This window comes from Ptychodera flava, chromosome 11 (genome assembly GCF_041260155.1).
Source record: "Ptychodera flava strain L36383 chromosome 11, AS_Pfla_20210202, whole genome shotgun sequence".
NCBI classification, from domain to species: domain Eukaryota; kingdom Metazoa; phylum Hemichordata; class Enteropneusta; family Ptychoderidae; genus Ptychodera; species Ptychodera flava.
In genome coordinates, this window is record NC_091938.1 from 26,826,012 (window position 1) to 26,835,086 (window position 9,075).

The following is a 9,075-nucleotide window of genomic DNA, read 5'->3' on the forward strand; positions in this document are numbered from 1 at the left end:
AACGCTGTTTGATACAAAATGAAACAAATCTTGGCTATTATAATTATTTAGTTTTTCAGACGACGAAAATGTACAGCCTAAGTAAAAGTGTGTAGGTGAATAAAGATATTAACTGACCACGATTTACTCACCTTCGCACTTCCTGTTTGGCAAGCCATCAGAATCAGTGAGCCGAAACGCCCGAACTTCGTCATCTCTATGGTATTTACACCACCCGCAGGTGTGGTCGTCAGCGGTTGTACAGTGAAGTGTCTCGCAATTTGAAATACTGGTACATGCTAAGGTATAAGAGAAAGGTTGAGTAAACGACCATCCTTCATGTCAGATCAAGGTGTGGTGATATCGCAGTTAACCTGAAATCGGTGGACTTTAGTGCAAAGGCTTATCAAAGGTTAATCTCAGATAGAGAAAACAAACAGCTTTTACTGCCAGCCGGACAAACAATATTTCACTCTTCATCTAAAACTGTTCATAAATTATTTATTCCGAACTTAGTTCCGTCTTTGTAGAGTTTTTGATTACTTCGATATAAATTTCAAAAGTAGCCCTAGTATTTTTTCATATTGCTCATTTGGCTCGTTAATGTAATTGCAATTAAGTTTAGATCATTCGATCATGAATGGTTGGCATTAACACATTCGTCAAAAGAAAAACAAAATATAAGGTATTTTCGAAGATCCAATAAACACTGCTTGTAAGTTCGGTAAGTCTTATTTCTAATATCATCCAAGTTTAATGCATTTGCTCAAGTAACATTGGGTTCACCGTACTTTACTATGGTGTCCAGTCCATGCCAAAAATTACTACTTTGATTTTACAACTTGACATGCAACTCCGTTTTCTATTCAACTACTTCACATGCTATTTTTCCACTACTCCGTGTCCATCCCATAACTCTGTATGCTATTTCCGTTTTCTTTTCCACAACTCTGTACGCTATTCTAAATTTCATTTGACAAATCCACATTCGATATTGAATTTCATTCACAACTCCACATTCCATTCCGAATTCTATTTCACAACTCCACATGCCATTCTAGACCTAGCTCTGCGGAGCAGGGCAGTGTTACTGGCTATCGGACGGGATTCACAATGGCGGACGCGCAATAGTCCCCTCGCACAGAGAGAGAGAGAAAATACGAGCTTTGTATAAGTCTAAAAACGCAGCTTAGCACATTGTGTATCTAAACAATATGAGCGTGCTCGAAAACTGGGATCGCTCACGATTTTGAATTAAAAATTGTCTATTTTCGGAAAAGAAACTGCCCGCTGCAATCAGCGGTTTTGTCTTTGGTGCACGGTGAGAGGCTTATCGTGTGCGAGGCTCATGGGAAAGACCAAGATTCAAAATGGCGTCTGATACGGATATGGTCCCATCGCATAGACAGAGAAAAGTGGGCTTTGTGTAACTTTAAAAGCACAGCTTAGCACACCGTGTATCTAGACAAGATGAGCGTGCTAAATATAGGAGATCGATCACGATTTTGGATAAAACATTGATTGTTTTCGGCGGAGAAACAGCGCGTTGCAACCAGTGGTTTTTGCCTATGGCAGTCAGCAGGGGCTTCTTACGCCTAACATGTTGGGCAAATACCTGGCACTCTACTTAGTGGCCCAGCCGACCGGCTGGGACCCTATTGTTATTGCTCAAGTTCTACTACTTCCTCTTCTTCCCCTTTTTCTTCTTCTTCTGCCGATTCTTTGTCGACCTAGATCTCTTAAACGGCTGAATGAAACTTCTCAAACTTGCAGGGCTAATAGGTGTTATTAGTACTCGTGTCACCTGACCCTTGAAATTTTGATTGGTCAGTGACCTAGCGGCCATATTGGATTTTCCAAAAACCTAAAAATGGCTTCTCCAGAAGACTAGGGGTCTAGTCGATTTGAAATTTTTTGCATAGTAAGCATGACCTAAGGTCTTTAGAATTTGCAAATAAAATCGCATGCGGTCACGTTACCTTGGCCGCCATATTGGATTTTCTAAAATAGTCAATTAATCTTTAAAAATCTTCTTCTCCAGAACCGAAACATCGATTAAGCTCAAATTTTACTCATGTCATTCTTACAGTGATCTCTTTTAAGTTTGCAAAAGACATTTTGATCGGTCACATGGTCTGGCCGCCATATTGGATTTTGTGAAATCACAATTTAATCTTTAAAATCTTCTTCTCCAGAACTAACTCACCGATTGAACTAAAATTTAAGAATGTCATCTACAGTGTGATCTATTTCAAGTTTGCGAAAACCGTTTTGATTGGTCACGTGGTTTGGCCGCCATATTGGATTGCGCAAAAAATCGTAATTTAATCTTTAAAAATCTTCTTCTCCAGAACCAAAACACTGATCAAGCTGAAATTTTACTCATGTCATACTTACAGTGATCTCTTTCAAGTTTGCAAAAGGCATTTCGATCGGTCACGTGGTTTGGCCGCCATATTGGATTTTGTGAAATCACAATTTAATCTTTAGAAATCTTCTTCTCCAGAACTAACACACCGATTGAACTAAAATTTTACATCTATCATCTAAAGTGTGATCTCTTTCAAGTTTGCGAAAGGCATTTTGATCGGTCATGTGGTTTGGCCGCCATATTGAATTTTGCAAAAAATCGTAATTTAATCTTTAAAAATCTTCTTCTCCAGAACCAAAACACTGATTAATATGAAATTTTACTCATGTAACCCTTACAGTGATATCTTTCAAGTTTGCAAAAAGCTTCTACATCTATCATCGAAAGTGTGATCTCTTTCAAGTGTGCCAAAGGCATTTGGATCGGTCTTGTGGTTTCGCCGCCATATTGGATTTTGTGAAAAATCGTAATGTAATCTTTAAAAATCTTCTCCTCCAGAACAAATACACCTATTGAACTAAAATTTCACACTTATTTTCCCTAGTGGTAGTCCTTTTAAAGTTTGCAAAAGGCATTTTGATCAGTCACGTGATTTGGCCGCCATATTGGATTTTGTTTAAATCACAATTTAATCTTTAAAAATCTTCTTCTCCAGAACCAATACACACATTCAACTGAAATTTTACTCATATCTTTTATAGTGCGAGCAGTTTCAAGTTTGCGAAAGGCATTTGGATCGATTAAGTGCCCCAATGTTCATAAGGCTGCAGTTTAAAACCTCGTCAGTCAGAAGATCGATCAGTGATGTATGTTATATTGTACACTTGAAAGTCAAAGACGGCACGACAGACTGCAATGCCCGCTGTCAAATTCAGCTAGCAGTCACACGAACCCTAATCGCGGCCCCTTGTGTAAGGCAACTTTTGCGACCAGCTTTTGTACGCCAGGTGACGTTGTCGAGTATACTGCGACGGAAGTACTTAGAGGAGTGTGCCACTAACTTTAAGGGTGGCCGACCGGTGTGATCGACTGAATAGAGACAAGGTCCTGCCTGGGGTCTACGCACACAGCTGATATGTGAGTGTCAAGGACCATAAATGAAGCTATTCGGGTATTTTTATATGTAGGTGTCTGAATGCACGCTCACTTGTTCATCATGATAAAAAAGACGGATACATGACATTGCAAGGTGTGGTGATTTGTTTATGTTTCTCTATCTGACATGCATGGAGTGGCCCTGGTGTGTTGTGTAACTGGGAGCATGTAGCTGATTAAAAATGTAAACAAGACCACATCAAGTCCAGCTGTTAATGTCGTAAAAATCGCTGATACATATCCATCGAAACAGCACCTTGTTAAATGAAGTTCTGCAGCTTGATCGAATTTCACTGTAATTGCTCTGTGCAGTTGCATGCCCGGTCTAAGAGATCGCCGAAATTTACCCGATATTTATCAGGGATTTGGGGACTCTGATATCGATACTAGACAATAGTATAATGACTTGCCCTGTGCTTCGGTACGCCAGATCTGTGAAATCGTCGATATTTACATGTAATTGGATGTTTATCAGCAATTTGGGGACTCTGATATCGATAGTACACAATACTAGAATGACTTGCCCTGTGCCTCGATGCACGCACGGTCTGTGAAGTCGCCGATATTTACCAGATATTTATTGGCGATTTGGGGACTCAAATATCGATACTAGACGATACTAGATTCTGTCAAATCCCGGTTAATATCCGATATATATCGTGACCTTGCATTTCTGGTCAAACCCGACTTCCAAGGACTGACTCTAACTTCGATACTGAACGATACTAGATTCTGTCGAATCGCGGGTTTATATCCAATATCGGAGAAGTTGGACGCTCTTGCCATAGTTCTAGGTCTAAATAGGTGCGACCTGGCATCTTATGTTTGTTTGCAAAACTTATTATAGTGGAAACACTCAGTAAACATCCACTTCCTTCGGCGTCTTTGCTTGCTTTGTTTTGTGCGCGACTTCCGCGCTCTCAGTAACTTTACCAGGGCAGACAATGGCTCGGAAATGCGCGATTTGCGCAATCGCGCAGGCGAGAGAAAACTATGTCCACCATCGTTAATTATGCCGGTTCCATCACTGTTACTAATGAATCAAAAATAATCCTTATATCAGCCATATTATCGACATATTTTGTCATTTAATTGTCTACTCTTTGAACAAAATAATTTGTCGCTTTGTCGTACGTCGGCCGATGACTGACGGCAGACTTCTTTGGCATGCAACCAACATAGTGAGTTGATAGCGTTGGAATTTTACAAAAGCTTAAATGAGCATGCGCGAAAAAGTTTCAAGATCCCCCCGTTTTTATAGTAGGTCATTGTACGCTTTCGGTAGTTTCGAGACATCCAAACAATGCAAATGCATAACAAATGCACGGTACGATGCACCTAGAGTTGATTGAAGTCGGTGAAATTTTAAAAATTAAAATAATTTTTAAAATCGTAGTTTCTTTTGTGTCTCTCCTACATCCATACGAACCTATTTGGAATTAAGCAGCGCAGGCCAGGTTTCCTAGCAACTGAATGCGTTATCTGAGTCTGTGCAGTAGTGAGTTAGTTTCGGTCGGGGATTCGATATATATCGGACATTTCACCACCTTACATGTACATGTTTTCATAAAACCGACTTCATGGACTGACTGTAACTTCGATACTAAACGATACTAGATTTTGTCAAATCGCGGGTAAATATCCGATATATATCGGAAATTTCACCGCCTTAATGTTCTGGTAAACCCGACAATCCGCATGCTATTTTTTACATCCATGATTCCAGGGACTGACTCTAACCTTGATACTAGGCGATACTGAATTCTGTCAAATTACGGGTAAATATCCGATATATATCGGATATTTCACCACCTTATAGATCTAGCCGAGCCAATCTAACTTCGATATTGTATAATCTAGTAGCCGTAAATATTGGATATCATACAAAAAGTGCAATGTCGCGGTGTCCTCGAGATTCCGGGATAAACTCCTTTGTGTAACGCTCACCCGCCCGCTATCGCGTTCACCACACTCAGGCGTCTCACATCGCCTTCACCCCATTAAAGCATTCACAAATCACAATACGATGCAGCTAGAAGGCAGCTACAATTACCAACTACAAATTGTTTATTGATTGTTGTCAGTTGGGAAGGAAACTAGGTTTAAAATGGCTGCTCACTCACAGCCTGTCGGTAAAATGGCTAATCAAAGCTGGACGCTCTTATAATAGTTCTAGGTCTAAATAGGTGTGACCATTTCAGTTGTTAGTGTAGCTGTTCAGAACGTTTCTTTGCACAACTTATTACAGTGGGAACACTCAGCAAACATGCACTTCGTGAGGTTTATTAGTGTAAAAGTAGTCCTGCGTTCAGGTGTGTGTTCCGGGCGTTATACGGCCTCCACCACAGCCCTGCAACGGTCTGTAGAGATAACTTGGGTCTCTTCGGCGAGATTCACAATGGCTAGCCTAGATTCCTTTTCCGTCCGCTTGCCTCCGTACCTCCGTCCCCTACTAGTGGGGACGGAGGTACGGAGGCAAGCGGACGGAAAAGGAATCTAGGCTACACAATGGCGATCTACATGGGTAAATTTAAATAACTTGTCGAGTACGTTATGTTTCAGAATGCGAGCGGTTTTGGACGTTAGAAGAAGTTAATCGCAACTTTTCTGCGGTAGTTTAGTGAGGTAAAAGCAGATCTAGATAGGGAAAGGATATTGCCTCTTTTTTTTTTACATCCATGCCCCAATAGAGAAGAATTTCGGCCAAAACGACCGTATTTTCGTTGCGGTCTGGATCTGGACCGGACCGCAGAGACACCAGTTACTTCCATACGATCAACCTCCCTTATCAGTGCAACGGGTGTCGATCATTCCGATGTGATCGTTGGCCCATCAAACGGGTTTAAGTTACTGAACCTTTTCAGAGGGGCTGTTCAAGTTACGGAATAAGTTTGGAAATAGGTGACTGTGTGATTATGGATAATTGCGGTTTCCACCACGCGCGATATATTGAACAAAATCTCCAACTACTATTGCGGAAAGTCTACCGTGAATTTGGAAAATTAGGTCACGGCAAAGCATACGACTTATTTTACAAAGTAGAGCGAGTAAGGCACTCCTGAACGGCGAAAATGTTGGTGGTGTATTGCTGGCAACAAGACAATATCTTTACTGACGTTAGGAACTTGTGTTAATTGGCTTCCGTAGAGATGAATTCGCGAGATTTTTCAGTGTATTGTGACGTGATATCGGAAACAGATTTTCAGAGAAGGCGCTCGCTCGTCTGCCGAGTCATCGTACTTCCGCATTCATATCGTGCAAATGCGCAATTCTTGTCGCGATATTTGAGCATTAAACTTGATCGTCAGTGAAACAAAAAGATTGTTTTCAATATCAAAACATTATGTATTTTATATTTTAGGGTTCTGTTTAAGTAATAGACATGAACATTTGGATTTATGATCCATGATTTCCGTGATCCGTGACATGATTCAAGCTGATTTTTTTTGTGATGACTCCTGACCCAAGTGTCATCGATTCGTTGTGCGCGCTGTCCGAGCATCGCTTGCTAAAATTCATGGAGCTACCAAAGCTCCATGCTAAATTCAATCGTAAAGCAAATGTATCGAAAGTCTAACATGCACAAATATCTCAAGTCTATGAGTATTTTACTTTTGAACTGCTATGAAAATGGATATCTAATTCGTTTGAAAAACTGGTGTGCTGAAGCAGGTTTCGTGCTGTTAAAGCGCGACATGTACAGTACAGCACTGATAGCGATTGCAGGTTTATTACCAAGGCTGCGTTCACAAAAAACGGTTAGGGGGGCTGGAGAAATTCAGGAACGGTGATTCGAAAATTTTGATGGTAGTAGAGAGGGAACTTGAAATATTGCCCCACCTGTAGGGGGCACTTGAAAATGTTTTGGTTTCCTTTTATGTTTTACATTTTCCGATTCCAAGTTTTTGTAGGTAATTTAATGAACAATGAATACCATTTTTATGTCATTCAAATGTTGTAATGTTAGTAATAATTTAACAGAATCTACAACCATTTTGTCACATTCCATGACTTTTATCTCGACAAAAATCTAAACATGTGTGATTTGTCGTAAAAAATCAGACTTGAGCCTAGTAACAGGGCACAAGCTCCAACCGTTGATGATTTTTGCAATATTTCGATCCAATATATCAACTACAGTTTCTTGCTGTCTCCCTACAGCATGCTCAAACACACATGTTCAGTTTCTCGACTAAGCCAGTGTATACGATGTAAGTCATGTGATTCGATCTGCTGCCTGTTGTTTGAGTGTGATGACACATGTGTGGAATTTCATTGATAGCGTCTTCGCCCACAATGCATTGCAATGCTCTACTGATTTTCACTGCTGAAGACAGTACTTTGGTGTGGACGTACGTTTAGGAATTATTATCCGTTTTACTGCCAAGAAAAAATTCCAAGACAACGTGGTTGGTCTTTTACATGACTGTGCTTTACAGGTATGTGTATTTGAACCCTTTGGTATTGAAAACAATGAACTTTTAAAAGTCTCAAAGTGTGAGACACACCCCTCAAGTTAAAACGTGGAAGGACCATGTGTTTCCCAATTACCGGTATATGCCGTGGAAAAGTTTCTAAGTTGTTATTCTGTAGTTAGTTTGATTCTAGTAGTACTTTATGATAGTAGTGAAGTTTTATTTAACATGTTGAAATTTGGGTTTTCTGATTTTGAAGGAAATTTTCTGTGATTCTTAGTTCTTTGTTTCATGGGATTTTGTACAGTGTATTTGCTATCATGTTGACTTAGTCTCATCCTGAATGAGATAGTGTAAACAGAAGGAAACGCTTACATAACTGCCGTTGGTCTTTTACATGACTGTGCTTTACAGAGGAGATCCAGTTAATGAATTACTGGTAGACTGCGTGTGTTCCTGTGTGTTCCTATTGTGTGGCCGAGTGAAGAGCCAAGGAGTGCCTGGAATTCTTCGAGTCAATCATCAACTCGAGTATTGCTACCAGGGTTGGAATAACAAATCCCCAGGGAGGAGCGGCTGGAAGGACTCTGTGTGTGTAACGTAGTTTCCTATTGGATAGACTGTCATCGTCATAGCAACAGGACGGACATTGACCTACAACTCACGGAGAGGCCATTGTACAGCCATATGAACAATAGCTAAGTGAATGAACCCTAGACAACAGCCATTTTAGAATTATCTGGAACTTTATTATGGTGGATGAACTTTAGATTTTGCGCCTGGAAATTATTTTCCAGTAATACTGCCATTGGTTTTAATCATTGTAAACCAGTGTTTTATTCTTTTATTATTATTAGTAGTAGTAGTAGAGATTTTAGCTATAGTGAAATAAACCTTAATATAAACTGCAACGCAAATTGTACGATAATCATTCTTTCCTGGTTTGTTTATTGTGTGATATGAACCTTGGTCGGGTTTAATTATCTGGCTAAATTTAATTGTCAGTTTTACTTACCCGGTTACATATAAATATGTATTAGGTGATAGTTTAATTAGAGTCCAGACTGACAGTCAGTTGTCAGCATTGATGCATGGTACACAAACACAGTCACTGGCTGTGCTAGCAAGCTGGATACTGGACAGTTCAACATGCTGTAGAGAGTAGAACACAACGCAGTTGTATAAACTGAACATAAATATTGTCAAAATTATCAA

At 40.0% G+C, this 9,075-nt stretch overlaps 1 long non-coding RNA gene across 1 annotated transcript; it reads left to right on the forward strand.

Annotated features, from left to right (window-relative positions):
* The first annotated feature begins 7,472 nt into the window (after positions 1-7,472).
* LOC139143965 (uncharacterized) lies at positions 7,473-8,771 on the forward strand. Its single transcript, XR_011554699.1, has 2 exons — positions 7,473-7,884; positions 8,275-8,771. It is a non-coding gene; the product is annotated as an uncharacterized lncRNA (long non-coding RNA).
* Positions 8,772-9,075: the final 304 nt, after the last annotated feature.